Source organism: Atractosteus spatula, chromosome 24 (assembly GCF_055471065.1).
Source record: "Atractosteus spatula isolate fAtrSpa1 chromosome 24, fAtrSpa1.hap1, whole genome shotgun sequence".
NCBI classification, from domain to species: Eukaryota; Metazoa; Chordata; class Actinopteri; order Semionotiformes; family Lepisosteidae; genus Atractosteus; species Atractosteus spatula.
Window position 1 is genome coordinate 791,629 of NC_142729.1, and position 18,204 is coordinate 809,832.

Sequence of the window (18,204 nt, forward strand, 5' to 3'; positions counted from 1 at the left end):
GCATGGGGGTGACCAAAGTTGCTGAAACATGTTTATTTGTGCTGCAAAACACGTTTTGACACTTTCTGCACACTGGGGTGAAGAGCTGAGTCAGTGAGCACTTCTGAGCCTGGCAGGTACATTGGGATTCAACAGTCTGTCAAAACGCGTTTATTTCGGGCTGAAAAACACGTTTTGAAAAGTCTGCTGTACCTTCCCTATAAGTTGCATGGGGGTGACCAAAGTTGCTGAAACATGTTTATTTGTGCTGCAAAACACGTATTGACACTTTCTGCACACTGGGGTGAAGAGCTGAGTCAGTGAGCACTTCTGAGCCTGGCAGGTACATTGGGATGCAACAGTCTGTCAAAACGCGTTTATTTCGGGCTGAAAAACACGTTTTGAAAAGTCTGCTGTACCTTCCCTATAAGTTGCATGGGGGTGACCAAAGTTGCTGAAACATGTTTATTTGTGCTGCAAAACACGTTTTGACACTTTCTGCACACTGGGGTGAAGAGCTGAGTCAGTGAGCACTTCTGAGCCTGGCAGGTACATTGGGATTCAACAGTCTGTCAAAACGCGTTTATTTCCGGCTGAAAAACAAGTTTTGAAAAGTCTGCTGTACCTTCCCTATAAATTGCATGGGGGTGACCAAAGTTGCTGAAACATGTTTATTTGTGCTGCAAAACACGTTTTGACACTTTATGCACACTGGGGTGAAGAGCTGAGTCAGTGAGCACTTCTGAGCCTGGCAGGTACATTGGGATTCAACAGTCTGTCAAAACGCGTTTATTTCGGGCTGAAAAACACGTTTTGAAAAGACTGCTGTACCTTCCCTATAGGTTACATGGGGGTGACCAAAGTTGCTGAAACATGTTTATTTGTGCTGCAAAACACGTTTTGACACTTTCTGCACACTGGGGTGAAGAGCTGAGTCAGTGAGCACTTCTGAGCCTGGCAGGTACATTGGGATTCAACAGTCTGTCAAAACGCGTTTATTTCGGGCTGAAAAACACGTTTTGAAAAGTCTGCTGTACCTTCCCTATAAGTTGCATGGGGGTGACCAAAGTTGCTGAAACATGTTTATTTGTGCTGCAAAACACGTTTTGACACTTTCTGCACACTGGGGTGAAGAGCTGAGTCAGTGAGCACTTCTGAGCCTGGCAGGTACATTGGGATTCAACAGTCTGTCAAAACGCGTTTATTTCGGGCTGAAAAACACGTTTTGAAAAGTCTGCTGTACCTTCCCTATAAGTTGCATGGGGGTGACCAAAGTTGCTGAAACATGTTTATTTGTGCTGCAAAACACGTATTGACACTTTCTGCACACTGGGGTGAAGAGCTGAGTCAGTGAGCACTTCTGAGCCTGGCAGGTACATTGGGATTCAACAGTCTGTCAAAACGCGTTTATTTCGGGCTGAAAAACACGTTTTGAAAAGTCTTCTGTACCTTCCCTATAAGTTACATGGGGGTGACCAAAGTTGCTGAAACATGTTTATTTGTGCTGCAAAACACGTTTTGACACTTTCTGCACACTGGGGTGAAGAGCTGAGTCAGTGAGCACTTCTGAGCCTGGCAGGTACATTGGGATTCAACAGTCTGTCAAAACGCGTTTATTTCGGGCTGAAAAACACGTTTTGAAAAGACTGCTGTACCTTCCCTATAGGTTACATGGGGGTGACCAAAGTTGCTGAAACATGTTTATTTGTGCTGCAAAACACGTTTTGACACTTTCTGCACACTGGGGTGAAGAGCTGAGTCAGTGAGCACTTCTGAGCCTGGCAGGTACATTGGGATTCAACAGTCTGACAAAACGCATTTATTTCGGGCTGAAAAACACGTTTTGAAAAGTCTGCTGTTCCTTCCCTATAAGTTACATGGGGGGGACCAAAGTTGCTGAAACATGTTTATTTGTGCTGCAAAACACGTTTTGACACTTTCTGCACACTGGGGTGAAGAGCTGAGTCAGTGAGCACTTCTGAGCCTGGCAGGTACATTGGGATTCAACAGTCTGACAAAACGCGTTTATTTCGGGCTGAAAAACACGTTTTGAAAAGTCTGCTGTACCTTCCCTATAAGTTGCATGGGGGTGACCAAAGTTGCTGAAACATGTTTATTTGTGCTGCAAAACACGTTTTGACACTTTCTGCACACTGGGGTGAAGAGCTGAGTCAGTGAGCATTTCTGAGCCTGGCAGGTACATTGGGATTCAACAGTCTGTCAAAACGCGTTTATTTCGGGCAGAAAAACACGTTTTGAAAAGTCTGCTGTACCTTCCCTATAAGTTGCATGGGGGTGACCAAAGTTGCTGAAACATGTTTATTTGTGCTGCAGAACACGTTTTGACACTTTCTGCACACTGGGGTGAAGAGCTGAGTCAGTGAGCACTTCTGAGCCTTGCAGGTACATTGGGATTCAACAGTCTGTCAAAACGCGTTTATTTCGGGCTGAAAAACACGTTTTGAAAAGTCTGCTGTACCTTCCCTATAAGTTGCATGGGGGTGACCAAAGTTGCTGAAACATGTTTATTTGTGCTGCAAAACACGTTTTGACACTTTCTGCACACTGGGGTGAAGAGCTGAGTCAGTGAGCATTTCTGAGCCTGGCAAGTACATTGGGATTCAACAGTCTGTCAAAACGCGTTAATTTCGGGCTGAAAAACACGTTTTGAAAAGACTGCTGTACCTTCCCTATAAGTTGCATGGGGGTGACCAAAGTTGCTGAAACATGTTTATTTGTGCTGCAAAACACGTTTTGACACTGTCTGCACACTGGGGTGAAGAGCTGAGTCAGTGAGCACTTCTGAGCCTGGCAGGTACTTTGGGATTCAACAGTCTGTCAAAACGCGTTTATTTCGGGCTGAAAAACACGTTTTGAAAAGTCTGCTGTACCTTCCCTATAAGTTGCATGGGGGTGACCAAAGTTGCTGAAACATGTTTATTTGTGCTGCAAAACACGTTTTGACACTTTCTGCACACTGGGGTGAAGAGCTGAGTCAGTGAGCACTTCTGAGCCTGGCAGGTACATTGGGATTCAACAGTCTGTCAAAACGCGTTTATTTCGGGCTGAAAAACACGTTTTGAAAAGTCTGCTGTACCTTCCCTATAAGTTGCATGGGGGTGACCAAAGTTGCTGAAACATGTTTATTTGTGCTGCAAAACACGATTTGACACTTTCTGCACACTGGGGTGAAGAGCTGAGTCAGTGAGCACTTCTGAGCCTGGCAGGTACATTGGGATTCAACAGTCTGTCAAAACGCGTTTATTTCGGGCTGAAAAACACGTTTTGAAAAGACTGCTGTACCTTCCCTATAGGTTACATGGGGGTGACCAAAGTTGCTGAAACATGTTTATTTGTGCTGCAAAACACGTTTTGACACTTTCTGCACACTGGGGTGAAGAGCTGAGTCAGTGAGCACTTCTGAGCCTGGCAGGTACATTGGGATTCAACAGTCTGACAAAACGCATTTATTTCGGGCTGAAAAACACGTTTTGAAAAGTCTGCTGTACCTTCCCTATAAGTTACATGGGGGGGACCAAAGTTGCTGAAACATGTTTATTTGTGCTGCAAAACACGTTTTGACACTTTCTGCACACTGGGGTGAAGAGCTGAGTCAGTGAGCACTTCTGAGCCTGGCAGGTACATTGGGATTCAACAGTCTGACAAAACGCGTTTATTTCGGGCTGAAAAACACGTTTTGAAAAGTCTGCTGTACCTTCCCTATAAGTTGCATGGGGGTGACCAAAGTTGCTGAAACATGTTTATTTGTGCTGCAAAACACGTTTTGACACTTTCTGCACACTGGGGTGAAGAGCTGAGTCAGTGAGCATTTCTGAGCCTGGCAGGTACATTGGGATTCAACAGTCTGTCAAAACGCGTTTATTTCGGGCAGAAAAACACGTTTTGAAAAGTCTGCTGTACCTTCCCTATAAGTTGCATGGGGGTGACCAAAGTTGCTGAAACATGTTTATTTGTGCTGCAAAACACGTTTTGACACTTTCTGCACACTGGGGTGAAGAGCTGAGTCAGTGAGCACTTCTGAGCCTGGCAGGTACATTGGGATGCAACAGTCTGTCAAAACGCGTTTATTTCGGGCTGAAAAACACGATTTGAAAAGTCTGCTGTACCTTCCCTATAAGTTGCATGGGGGTGACCAAAGTTGCTGAAACATGTTTATTTGTGCTGCAAAACACGTTTTGACACTTTCTGCACACTGGGGTGAAGAGCTGAGTCAGTGAGCACTTCTGAGCCTGGCAGGTACATTGGGATTCAACAGTCTGTCAAAACGCGTTTATTTCGGGCTGAAAAACACGTTTTGAAAAGTCTGCTGTACCTTCCCTATAAGTTGCATGGGGGTGACCAAAGTTGCTGAAACATGTTTATTTGTGCTGCAAAACTCGTTTTGACACTTTCTGCACACTGGGGTGAAGAGCTGAGTCAGTGAGCACTTCTGAGCCTGGCAGGTACATTGGGATTCAACAGTCTGTCAAAACGCGTTTATTTCGGGCTGAAAAACACGTTTTGAAAAGTCTGCTGTACCTTCCCTATAAGTTGCATGGGGGTGACCAAAGTTGCTGAAACATGTTTATTTGTGCTGCAAAACACGTATTGACACTTTCTGCACACTGGGGTGAAGAGCTGAGTCAGTGAGCACTTCTGAGCCTGGCAGGTACATTGGGATGCAACAGTCTGTCAAAACGCGTTTATTTCGGGCTGAAAAACACGTTTTGAAAAGTCTGCTGTACCTTCCCTATAAGTTGCATGGGGGTGACCAAAGTTGCTGAAACATGTTTATTTGTGCTGCAAAACACGTTTTGACACTTTCTGCACACTGGGGTGAAGAGCTGAGTCAGTGAGCACTTCTGAGCCTGGCAGGTACATTGGGATTCAACAGTCTGTCAAAACGCGTTTATTTCGGGCTGAAAAACACGTTTTGAAAAGTCTGCTGTACCTTCCCTATAAGTTGCATGGGGGTGACCAAAGTTGCTGAAACATGTTTATTTGTGCTGCAAAACACGTTTTGACACTTTCTGCACACTGGGGTGAAGAGCTGAGTCAGTGAGCACTTCTGAGCCTGGCAGGTACATTGGGATTCAACAGTCTGTCAAAACGCGTTTATTTCGGGCAGAAAAACACGTTTTGAAAAGTCTGCTGTACCTTCCCTATAAGTTGCATGGGGGTGACCAAAGTTGCTGAAACATGTTTATTTGTGCTGCAGAACACGTTTTGACACTTTCTGCACACTGGGGTGAAGAGCTGAGTCAGTGAGCACTTCTGAGCCTTGCAGGTACATTGGGATTCAACAGTCTGTCAAAACGCGTTTATTTCGGGCTGAAAAACACGTTTTGAAAAGTCTGCTGTACCTTCCCTATAAGTTGCATGGGGGTGACCAAAGTTGCTGAAACATGTTTATTTGTGCTGCAAAACACGTTTTGACACTTTCTGCACACTGGGGTGAAGAGCTGAGTCAGTGAGCATTTCTGAGCCTGGCAAGTACATTGGGATTCAACAGTCTGTCAAAACGCGTTAATTTCGGGCTGAAAAACACGTTTTGAAAAGTCTGCTGTACCTTCCCTATAAGTTGCATGGGGGTGACCAAAGTTGCTGAAACATGTTTATTTGTGCTGCAAAACACGTTTTGACACTGTCTGCACACTGGGGTGAAGAGCTGAGTCAGTGAGCACTTCTGAGCCTGGCAGGTACTTTGGGATTCAACAGTCTGTCAAAACGCGTTTATTTCGGGCTGAAAAACACGTTTTGAAAAGTCTGCTGTACCTTCCCTATAAGTTGCATGGGGGTGACCAAAGTTGCTGAAACATGTTTATTTGTGCTGCAAAACACGTTTTGACACTTTCTGCACACTGGGGTGAAGAGCTGAGTCAGTGAGCACTTCTGAGCCTGGCAGGTACATTGGGATTCAACAGTCTGTCAAAACGCGTTTATTTCGGGCTGAAAAACACGTTTTGAAAAGTCTGCTGTACCTTCCCTATAAGTTGCATGGGGGTGACCAAAGTTGCTGAAACATGTTTATTTGTGCTGCAAAACACGATTTGACACTTTCTGCACACTGGGGTGAAGAGCTGAGTCAGTGAGCACTTCTGAGCCTGGCAGGTACATTGGGATTCAACAGTCTGTCAAAACGCGTTTATTTCGGGCTGAAAAACACGTTTTGAAAAGACTGCTGTACCTTCCCTATAGGTTACATGGGGGTGACCAAAGTTGCTGAAACATGTTTATTTGTGCTGCAAAACACGTTTTGACACTTTCTGCACACTGGGGTGAAGAGCTGAGTCAGTGAGCACTTCTGAGCCTGGCAGGTACATTGGGATTCAACAGTCTGACAAAACGCATTTATTTCGGGCTGAAAAACACGTTTTGAAAAGTCTGCTGTACCTTCCCTATAAGTTACATAGGGGGGACCAAAGTTGCTGAAACATGTTTATTTGTGCTGCAAAACACGTTTTGACACTTTCTGCACACTGGGGTGAAGAGCTGAGTCAGTGAGCACTTCTGAGCCTGGCAGGTACATTGGGATTCAACAGTCTGACAAAACGCGTTTATTTCGGGCTGAAAAACACGTTTTGAAAAGTCTGCTGTACCTTCCCTATAAGTTGCATGGGGGTGACCAAAGTTGCTGAAACATGTTTATTTGTGCTGCAAAACACGTTTTGACACTTTCTGCACACTGGGGTGAAGAGCTGAGTCAGTGAGCATTTCTGAGCCTGGCAGGTACATTGGGATTCAACAGTCTGTCAAAACGCGTTTATTTCGGGCAGAAAAACACGTTTTGAAAAGTCTGCTGTACCTTCCCTATAAGTTGCATGGGGGTGACCAAAGTTGCTGAAACATGTTTATTTGTGCTGCAAAACACGTTTTGACACTTTCTGCACACTGGGGTGAAGAGCTGAGTCAGTGAGCACTTCTGAGCCTGGCAGGTACATTGGGATGCAACAGTCTGTCAAAACGCGTTTATTTCGGGCTGAAAAACACGATTTGAAAAGTCTGCTGTACCTTCCCTATAAGTTGCATGGGGGTGACCAAAGTTGCTGAAACATGTTTATTTGTGCTGCAAAACACGTTTTGACACTTTCTGCACACTGGGGTGAAGAGCTGAGTCAGTGAGCACTTCTGAGCCTGGCAGGTACATTGGGATTCAACAGTCTGTCAAAACGCGTTTATTTCGGGCTGAAAAACACGTTTTGAAAAGTCTGCTGTACCTTCCCTATAAGTTGCATGGGGGTGACCAAAGTTGCTGAAACATGTTTATTTGTGCTGCAAAACTCGTTTTGACACTTTCTGCACACTGGGGTGAAGAGCTGAGTCAGTGAGCACTTCTGAGCCTGGCAGGTACATTGGGATTCAACAGTCTGTCAAAACGCGTTTATTTCGGGCTGAAAAACACGTTTTGAAAAGTCTGCTGTACCTTCCCTATAAGTTGCATGGGGGTGACCAAAGTTGCTGAAACATGTTTATTTGTGCTGCAAAACACGTATTGACACTTTCTGCACACTGGGGTGAAGAGCTGAGTCAGTGAGCACTTCTGAGCCTGGCAGGTACATTGGGATGCAACAGTCTGTCAAAACGCGTTTATTTCGGGCTGAAAAACACGTTTTGAAAAGTCTGCTGTACCTTCCCTATAAGTTGCATGGGGGTGACCAAAGTTGCTGAAACATGTTTATTTGTGCTGCAAAACACGTTTTGACACTTTCTGCACACTGGGGTGAAGAGCTGAGTCAGTGAGCACTTCTGAGCCTGGCAGGTACATTGGGATTCAACAGTCTGTCAAAACGCGTTTATTTCGGGCTGAAAAACACGTTTTGAAAAGTCTGCTGTACCTTCCCTATAAGTTGCATGGGGGTGACCAAAGTTGCTGAAACATGTTTATTTGTGCTGCAAAACACGTTTTGACACTTTCTGCACACTGGGGTGAAGAGCTGAGTCAGTGAGCACTTCTGAGCCTGGCAGGTACATTGGGATTCAACAGTCTGTCAAAACGCGTTTATTTCGGGCTGAAAAACACGTTTTGAAAAGTCTGCTGTACCTTCCCTATAAGTTGCATGGGGGTGACCAAAGTTGCTGAAACATATTTATTTGTGCTGCAAAACACGTTTTGACACTTTCTGCACACTGGGGTGAAGAGCTGAGTCAGTGAGCACTTCTGAGCCTGGCAGGTACATTGGGATTCAACAGACTGTCAAAACGCGTTTATTTCGGGCTGAAAAACACGTTTTGAAAAGTCTGCTGTACCTTCCCTATAAGTTGCATGGGGGTGACCAAAGTTGCTGAAACATGTTTATTTGTGCTGCAAAACACGATTTGACACTTTCTGCACACTGGGGTGAAGAGCTGAGTCAGTGAGCACTTCTGAGCCTGGCAGGTACTTTGGGATTCAACAGTCTGTCAAAACGCGTTTATTTCGGGCTGAAAAACACGTTTTGAAAAGTCTGCTGTACCTTCCCTATAAGTTGCATGGGGGTGACCAAAGATGCTGAAACATGTTTATTTGTGCTGCAAAACACGTTTTGACACTTTCTGCACACTGGGGTGAAGAGCTGAGTCAGTGAGCACCTCTGAGCCTGGCAGGTACATTGGGATTCAACAGTCTGTCAAAACGCGTTTATTTCGGGCTGAAAAACACGTTTTGAAAAGTCTGCTGTACCTTCCCTATAAGTTGCATGGGGGTGACCAAAGTTGCTGAAACATGTTTATTTGTGCTGTAAAACACGTTTTGACACTTTCTGCACACTGGGGTGAAGAGCTGAGTCAGTGAGCACTTCTGAGCCTGGCAGGTACATTGGGATTCAACAGTCTGTCAAAACGCGTTTATTTCGGGCTGAAAAACACGTTTTGAAAAGTCTGCTGTACCTTCCCTATAAGTTGCATGGGGGTGACCAAAGTTGCTGAAACATGTTTATTTGTGCTGCAAAACACGTATTGACACTTTCTGCACACTGGGGTGAAGAGCTGAGTCAGTGAGCACTTCTGAGCCTGGCAGGTACATTGGGATTCAACAGTCTGTCAAAACGCGTTTATTTCGGGCTGAAAAACACGTTTTGAAAAGTCTGCTGTACCTTCCCTATAAGTTGCATGGGGGTGACCAAAGTTGCTGAAACATGTTTATTTGTGCTGCAAAACACGTATTGACACTTTCTGCACACTGGGGTGAAGAGCTGAGTCAGTGAGCACTTCTGAGCCTGGCAGGTACATTGGGATGCAACAGTCTGTCAAAACGCGTTTATTTCGGGCTGAAAAACACGTTTTGAAAAGTCTGCTGTACCTTCCCTATAAGTTGCATGGGGGTGACCAAAGTTGCTGAAACATGTTTATTTGTGCTGCAAAACTCGTTTTGACACTTTCTGCACACTGGGGTGAAGAGCTGAGTCAGTGAGCATTTCTGAGCCTGGCAGGTACATTGGGATTCAACAGTCTGTCAAAACGCGTTTATTTCGGGCTGAAAAACACGTTTTGAAAAGTCTGCTGTACCTTCCCTATAAGTTGCATGGGGGTGACCAAAGTTGCTGAAACATGTTTATTTGTGCTGCAAAACACGATTTGACACTTTCTGCACACTGGGGTGAAGAGCTGAGTCAGTGAGCACTTCTGAGCCTGGCAGGTACATTGGGATGCAACAGTCTGTCAAAACGCGTTTATTTCGGGCTGAAAAACACGTTTTGAAAAGTCTGCTGTACCTTCCCTATAAGTTGCATGGGGGTGACCAAAGTTGCTGAAACATGTTTATTTGTGCTGCAAAACACGTTTTGACACTTTCTGCACACTGGGGTGAAGAGCTGAGTCAGTGAGCATTTCTGAGCCTGGCAGGTACATTGGGATTCAACAGTCTGTCAAAACGCGTTAATTTCGGGCTGAAAAACACGTTTTGAAAAGTCTGCTGTACCTTCCCTATAAGTTGCATGGGGGTGACCAAAGTTGCTGAAACATGTTTATTTGTGCTGCAAAACACGTTTTGACACTGTCTGCACACTGGGGTGAAGAGCTGAGTCAGTGAGCACTTCTGAGCCTGGCAGGTACTTTGGGATTCAACAGTCTGTCAAAACGCGTTTATTTCGGGCTGAAAAACACGTTTTGAAAAGTCTGCTGTACCTTCCCTATAAGTTGCATGGGGGTGACCAAAGTTGCTGAAACATGTTTATTTGTGCTGCAAAACACGTTTTGACACTTTCTGCACACTGGGGTGAAGAGCTGAGTCAGTGAGCACTTCTGAGCCTGGCAGGTACATTGGGATTCAACAGTCTGTCAAAACGCGTTTATTTCGGGCTGAAAAACACGTTTTGAAAAGTCTGCTGTACCTTCCCTATAAGTTGCATGGGGGTGACCAAAGTTGCTGAAACATGTTTATTTGTGCTGCAAAACACGTTTTGACACTTTCTGCACACTGGGGTGAAGAGCTGAGTCAGTGAGCACTTCTGAGCCTGGCAGGTACATTGGGATTCAACAGTCTGACAAAACGCATTTATTTCGGGCTGAAAAACACGTTTTGAAAAGTCTGCTGTTCCTTCCCTATAAGTTACATGGGGGGGACCAAAGTTGCTGAAACATGTTTATTTGTGCTGCAAAACACGTTTTGACACTTTCTGCACACTGGGGTGAAGAGCTGAGTCAGTGAGCACTTCTGAGCCTGGCAGGTACATTGGGATTCAACAGTCTGTCAAAACGCGTTTATTTCGGGCTGAAAAACACGTTTTGAAAAGTCTGCTGTACCTTCCCTATAAGTTGCATGGGGGTGACCAAAGTTGCTGAAACATGTTTATTTGTGCTGCAAAATTCGTTTTGACACTTTCTGCACACTGGGGTGAAGAGCTGAGTCAGTGAGCACTTCTGAGCCTGGCAGGTACATTGGGATTCAACAGTCTGTCAAAACGCGTTTATTTCGGGCAGAAAAACACGTTTTGAAAAGTCTGCTGTACCTTCCCTATAAGTTGCATGGGGGTGACCAAAGTTGCTGAAACATGTTTATTTGTGCTGCAAAACACGTTTTGACACTTTCTGCACACTGGGGTGAAGAGCTGAGTCATTGAGCACTTCTGAGCCTGGCAGGTACATTGGGATTCAACAGTCTGTCAAAACGCGTTTATTTCGGGCTGAAAAACACGTTTTGAAAAGTCTGCTGTACCTTCCCTATAAGTTGCATGGGGGTGACCAAAGTTGCTGAAACATGTTTATTTGTGCTGCAAAACACGTATTGACACTTTCTGCACACTGGGGTGAAGAGCTGAGTCAGTGAGCACTTCTGAGCCTGGCAGGTACATTGGGATGCAACAGTCTGTCAAAACGCGTTTATTTCGGGCTGAAAAACACGTTTTGAAAAGTCTGCTGTACCTTCCCTATAAGTTGCATGGGGGTGACCAAAGTTGCTGAAACATGTTTATTTGTGCTGCAAAACACGTTTTGACACTTTCTGCACACTGGGGTGAAGAGCTGAGTCAGTGAGCACTTCTGAGCCTGGCAGGTACATTGGGATTCAACAGTCTGTCAAAACGCGTTTATTTCCGGCTGAAAAACAAGTTTTGAAAAGTCTGCTGTACCTTCCCTATAAATTGCATGGGGGTGACCAAAGTTGCTGAAACATGTTTATTTGTGCTGCAAAACACGTTTTGACACTTTATGCACACTGGGGTGAAGAGCTGAGTCAGTGAGCACTTCTGAGCCTGGCAGGTACATTGGGATTCAACAGTCTGTCAAAACGCGTTTATTTCGGGCTGAAAAACACGTTTTGAAAAGACTGCTGTACCTTCCCTATAGGTTACATGGGGGTGACCAAAGTTGCTGAAACATGTTTATTTGTGCTGCAAAACACGTTTTGACACTTTCTGCACACTGGGGTGAAGAGCTGAGTCAGTGAGCACTTCTGAGCCTGGCAGGTACATTGGGATTCAACAGTCTGTCAAAACGCGTTTATTTCGGGCTGAAAAACACGTTTTGAAAAGTCTGCTGTACCTTCCCTATAAGTTGCATGGGGGTGACCAAAGTTGCTGAAACATGTTTATTTGTGCTGTAAAACACGTTTTGACACTTTCTGCACACTGGGGTGAAGAGCTGAGTCAGTGAGCACTTCTGAGCCTGGCAGGTACATTGGGATTCAACAGTCTGTCAAAACGCGTTTATTTCGGGCTGAAAAACACGTTTTGAAAAGTCTGCTGTACCTTCCCTATAAGTTGCATGGGGGTGACCAAAGTTGCTGAAACATGTTTATTTGTGCTGCAAAACACGTATTGACACTTTCTGCACACTGGGGTGAAGAGCTGAGTCAGTGAGCACTTCTGAGCCTGGCAGGTACATTGGGATTCAACAGTCTGTCAAAACGCGTTTATTTCGGGCTGAAAAACACGTTTTGAAAAGTCTGCTGTACCTTCCCTATAAGTTGCATGGGGGTGACCAAAGTTGCTGAAACATGTTTATTTGTGCTGCAAAACACGTATTGACACTTTCTGCACACTGGGGTGAAGAGCTGAGTCAGTGAGCACTTCTGAGCCTGGCAGGTACATTGGGATGCAACAGTCTGTCAAAACGCGTTTATTTCGGGCTGAAAAACACGTTTTGAAAAGTCTGCTGTACCTTCCCTATAAGTTGCATGGGGGTGACCAAAGTTGCTGAAACATGTTTATTTGTGCTGCAAAACTCGTTTTGACACTTTCTGCACACTGGGGTGAAGAGCTGAGTCAGTGAGCACTTCTGAGCCTGGCAGGTACATTGGGATTCAACAGTCTGACAAAACGCATTTATTTTGGGCTGAAAAAAACGTTTTGAAAAGTCTGCTGTTCCTTCCCTATAAGTTACATGGGGGGGACCATAGTTGCTGAAACATGTTTATTTGTGCTGCAAAACACGTTTTGACACTTTCTGCACACTGGGGTGAAGAGCTGAGTCAGTGAGCACTTCTGAGCCTGGCAGGTACATTGGGATTCAACAGTCTGTCAAAACGCGTTTATTTCGGGCTGAAAAACACGTTTTGAAAAGTCTGCTGTACCTTCCCTATAAGTTGCATGGGGGTGACCAAAGTTGCTGAAACATGTTTATTTGTGCTGCAAAACACGTTATGACACTTTCTGCACACTGGGGTGAAGAGCTGAGTCAGTGAGCACTTCTGAGCCTGGCAGGTACATTGGGATTCAACAGTCTGTCAAAACGCGTTTATTTCGGGCTGAAAAACACGTTTTGAAAAGACTGCTGTACCTTCCCTATAGGTTACATGGGGGTGACCAAAGTTGCTGAAACATGTTTATTTGTGCTGCAAAACACGTTTTGACACTTTCTGCACACTGGGGTGAAGAGCTGAGTCAGTGAGCACTTCTGAGCCTGGCAGGTACATTGGGATTCAACAGTCTGTCAAAACGCGTTTATTTCGGGCTGAAAAACACGTTTTGAAAAGTCTGCTGTACCTTCCCTATAAGTTGCATGGGGGTGACCAAAGTTGCTGAAACATGTTTATTTGTGCTGCAAAACACGATTTGACACTTTCTACACACTGGGGTGAAGAGCTGAGTCAGTGAGCAGTTCTGAGCCTGGCAGGTACTTTGGGATTCAACAGTCTGTCAAAACGCGTTTATTTCGGGCTGAAAAACACGTTTTGAAAAGTCTGCTGTACCTTCCCTATAAGTTGCATGGGGGTGACCAAAGATGCTGAAACATGTTTATTTGTGCTGCAAAACACGTTTTGACACTTTCTGCACACTGGGGTGAAGAGCTGAGTCAGTGAGCACCTCTGAGCCTGGCAGGTACATTGGGATTCAACAGTCTGTCAAAACGCGTTTATTTCGGGCTGAAAAACACGTTTTGAAAAGTCTGCTGTACCTTCCCTATAAGTTGCATGGGGGTGACCAAAGTTGCTGAAACATGTTTATTTGTGCTGTAAAACACGTTTTGACACTTTCTGCACACTGGGGTGAAGAGCTGAGTCAGTGAGCACTTCTGAGCCTGGCAGGTACATTGGGATTCAACAGTCTGTCAAAACGCGTTTATTTCGGGCTGAAAAACACGTTTTGAAAAGTCTGCTGTACCTTCCCTATAAGTTGCATGGGGGTGACCAAAGTTGCTGAAACATGTTTATTTGTGCTGCAAAACACGTATTGACACTTTCTGCACACTGGGGTGAAGAGCTGAGTCAGTGAGCACTTCTGAGCCTGGCAGGTACATTGGGATGCAACAGTCTGTCAAAACGCGTTTATTTCGGGCTGAAAAACACGTTTTGAAAAGTCTGCTGTACCTTCCCTATAAGTTGCATGGGGGTGACCAAAGTTGCTGAAACATGTTTATTTGTGCTGCAAAACACGTTTTGACACTTTCTGCACACTGGGGTGAAGAGCTGAGTCAGTGAGCACTTCTGAGCCTGGCAGGTACATTGGGATTCAACAGTCTGTCAAAACGCGTTTATTTCGGGCTGAAAAACACGTTTTGAAAAGTCTGCTGTACCTTCCCTATAAGTTGCATGGGGGTGACCAAAGTTGCTGAAACATGTTTATTTGTGCTGCAAAACACGTTTTGACACTTTCTGCACACTGGGGTGAAGAGCTGAGTCAGTGAGCACTTCTGAGCCTGGCAGGTACTTTGGGATTCAACAGTCTGTCAAAACGCGTTTATTTCGGGCTGAAAAACACGTTTTGAAAAGTCTGCTGTACCTTCCCTATAAGTTGCATGGGGGTGACCAAAGTTGCTGAAACATGTTTATTTGTGCTGCAAAACTCGTTTTGACACTTTCTGCACACTGGGGTGAAGAGCTGAGTCAGTGAGCACTTCTGAGCCTGGCAGGTACATTGGGATTCAACAGTCTGTCAAAACGCGTTTATTTCGGGCTGAAAAACACGTTTTGAAAAGTCTGCTGTACCTTCCCTATAAGTTGCATGGGGGTGACCAAAGTTGCTGAAACATGTTTATTTGTGCTGCAAAACACGTATTGACACTTTCTGCACACTGGGGTGAAGAGCTGAGTCAGTGAGCACTTCTGAGCCTGGCAGGTACATTGGGATGCAACAGTCTGTCAAAACGCGTTTATTTCGGGCTGAAAAACACGTTTTGAAAAGTCTGCTGTACCTTCCCTATAAGTTGCATGGGGGTGACCAAAGTTGCTGAAACATGTTTATTTGTGCTGCAAAACACGTTTTGACACTTTCTGCACACTGGGGTGAAGAGCTGAGTCAGTGAGCACTTCTGAGCCTGGCAGGTACATTGGGATTCAACAGTCTGTCAAAACGCGTTTATTTCGGGCTGAAAAACACGTTTTGAAAAGTCTGCTGTACCTTCCCTATAAGTTGCATGGGGGTGACCAAAGTTGCTGAAACATGTTTATTTGTGCTGCAAAACACGTATTGACACTTTCTGCACACTGGGGTGAAGAGCTGAGTCAGTGAGCACTTCTGAGCCTGGCAGGTACATTGGGATGCAACAGTCTGTCAAAACGCGTTTATTTCGGGCTGAAAAACACGTTTTGAAAAGTCTGCTGTACCTTCCCTATAAGTTGCATGGGGGTGACCAAAGTTGCTGAAACATGTTTATTTGTGCTGCAAAACACGTTTTGACACTTTCTGCACACTGGGGTGAAGAGCTGAGTCAGTGAGCACTTCTGAGCCTGGCAGGTACATTGGGATTCAACAGTCTGTCAAAACGCGTTTATTTCGGGCTGAAAAACACGTTTTGAAAAGTCTGCTGTACCTTCCCTATAAGTTGCATGGGGGTGACCAAAGTTGCTGAAACATGTTTATTTGTGCTGCAAAACACGTTTTGACACTTTCTGCACACTGGGGTGAAGAGCTGAGTCAGTGAGCACTTCTGAGCCTGGCAGGTACATTGGGATTCAACAGTCTGTCAAAACGCGTTTATTTCGGGCAGAAAAACACGTTTTGAAAAGTCTGCTGTACCTTCCCTATAAGTTGCATGGGGGTGACCAAAGTTGCTGAAACATGTTTATTTGTGCTGCAGAACACGTTTTGACACTTTCTGCACACTGGGGTGAAGAGCTGAGTCAGTGAGCACTTCTGAGCCTTGCAGGTACATTGGGATTCAACAGTCTGTCAAAACGCGTTTATTTCGGGCTGAAAAACACGTTTTGAAAAGTCTGCTGTACCTTCCCTATAAGTTGCATGGGGGTGACCAAAGTTGCTGAAACATGTTTATTTGTGCTGCAAAACACGTTTTGACACTTTCTGCACACTGGGGTGAAGAGCTGAGTCAGTGAGCATTTCTGAGCCTGGCAAGTACATTGGGATTCAACAGTCTGTCAAAACGCGTTAATTTCGGGCTGAAAAACACGTTTTGAAAAGTCTGCTGTACCTTCCCTATAAGTTGCATGGGGGTGACCAAAGTTGCTGAAACATGTTTATTTGTGCTGCAAAACACGTTTTGACACTGTCTGCACACTGGGGTGAAGAGCTGAGTCAGTGAGCACTTCTGAGCCTGGCAGGTACTTTGGGATTCAACAGTCTGTCAAAACGCGTTTATTTCGGGCTGAAAAACACGTTTTGAAAAGTCTGCTGTACCTTCCCTATAAGTTGCATGGGGGTGACCAAAGTTGCTGAAACATGTTTATTTGTGCTGCAAAACACGTTTTGACACTTTCTGCACACTGGGGTGAAGAGCTGAGTCAGTGAGCACTTCTGAGCCTGGCAGGTACATTGGGATTCAACAGTCTGTCAAAACGCGTTTATTTCGGGCTGAAAAACACGTTTTGAAAAGTCTGCTGTACCTTCCCTATAAGTTGCATGGGGGTGACCAAAGTTGCTGAAACATGTTTATTTGTGCTGCAAAACACGATTTGACACTTTCTGCACACTGGGGTGAAGAGCTGAGTCAGTGAGCACTTCTGAGCCTGGCAGGTACATTGGGATTCAACAGTCTGTCAAAACGCGTTTATTTCGGGCTGAAAAACACGTTTTGAAAAGACTGCTGTACCTTCCCTATAGGTTACATGGGGGTGACCAAAGTTGCTGAAACATGTTTATTTGTGCTGCAAAACACGTTTTGACACTTTCTGCACACTGGGGTGAAGAGCTGAGTCAGTGAGCACTTCTGAGCCTGGCAGGTACATTGGGATTCAACAGTCTGACAAAACGCATTTATTTCGGGCTGAAAAACACGTTTTGAAAAGTCTGCTGTACCTTCCCTATAAGTTACATGGGGGGGACCAAAGTTGCGGAAACATGTTTATTTGTGCTGCAAAACACGTTTTGACACTTTCTGCACACTGGGGTGAAGAGCTGAGTCAGTGAGCACTTCTGAGCCTGGCAGGTACATTGGGATTCAACAGTCTGACAAAACGCGTTTATTTCGGGCTGAAAAACACGTTTTGAAAAGTCTGCTGTACCTTCCCTATAAGTTGCATGGGGGTGACCAAAGTTGCTGAAACATGTTTATTTGTGCTGCAAAACACGTTTTGACACTTTCTGCACACTGGGGTGAAGAGCTGAGTCAGTGAGCATTTCTGAGCCTGGCAGGTACATTGGGATTCAACAGTCTGTCAAAACGCGTTTATTTCGGGCAGAAAAACACGTTTTGAAAAGTCTGCTGTACCTTCCCTATAAGTTGCATGGGGGTGACCAAAGTTGCTGAAACATGTTTATTTGTGCTGCAAAACACGTTTTGACACTTTCTGCACACTGGGGTGAAGAGCTGAGTCAGTGAGCACTTCTGAGCCTGGCAGGTACATTGGGATGCAACAGTCTGTCAAAACGCGTTTATTTCGGGCTGAAAAACACGATTTGAAAAGTCTGCTGTACCTTCCCTATAAGTTGCATGGGGGTGACCAAAGTTGCTGAAACATGTTTATTTGTGCTGCAAAACACGTTTTGACACTTTCTGCACACTGGGGTGAAGAGCTGAGTCAGTGAGCACTTCTGAGCCTGGCAGGTACATTGGGATTCAACAGTCTGTCAAAACGCGTTTATTTCGGGCTGAAAAACACGTTTTGAAAAGTCTGCTGTACCTTCCCTATAAGTTGCATGGGGGTGACCAAAGTTGCCAAAACGTGTTTATTTCTGCTGAAAAACACGTTTTGACAATTTCAGCACTCTGGGGTTACGGGCTGACTCAGTGTGCTCTTCTGAGCAAGGCAGTTACACTGCGATTCTAAGGGCTGAGAAAACGCGTTTATTTCGGGCTGAAAAACACGTTTTGAAAACTGTGCTGTTCCTGCCCTATAACTTACATGGGGGTGACCAAAGATGCTAAAACGTGTTTATTTCTGCTGAAAAACACGTTTTGACAATTTCAGCACTCTGG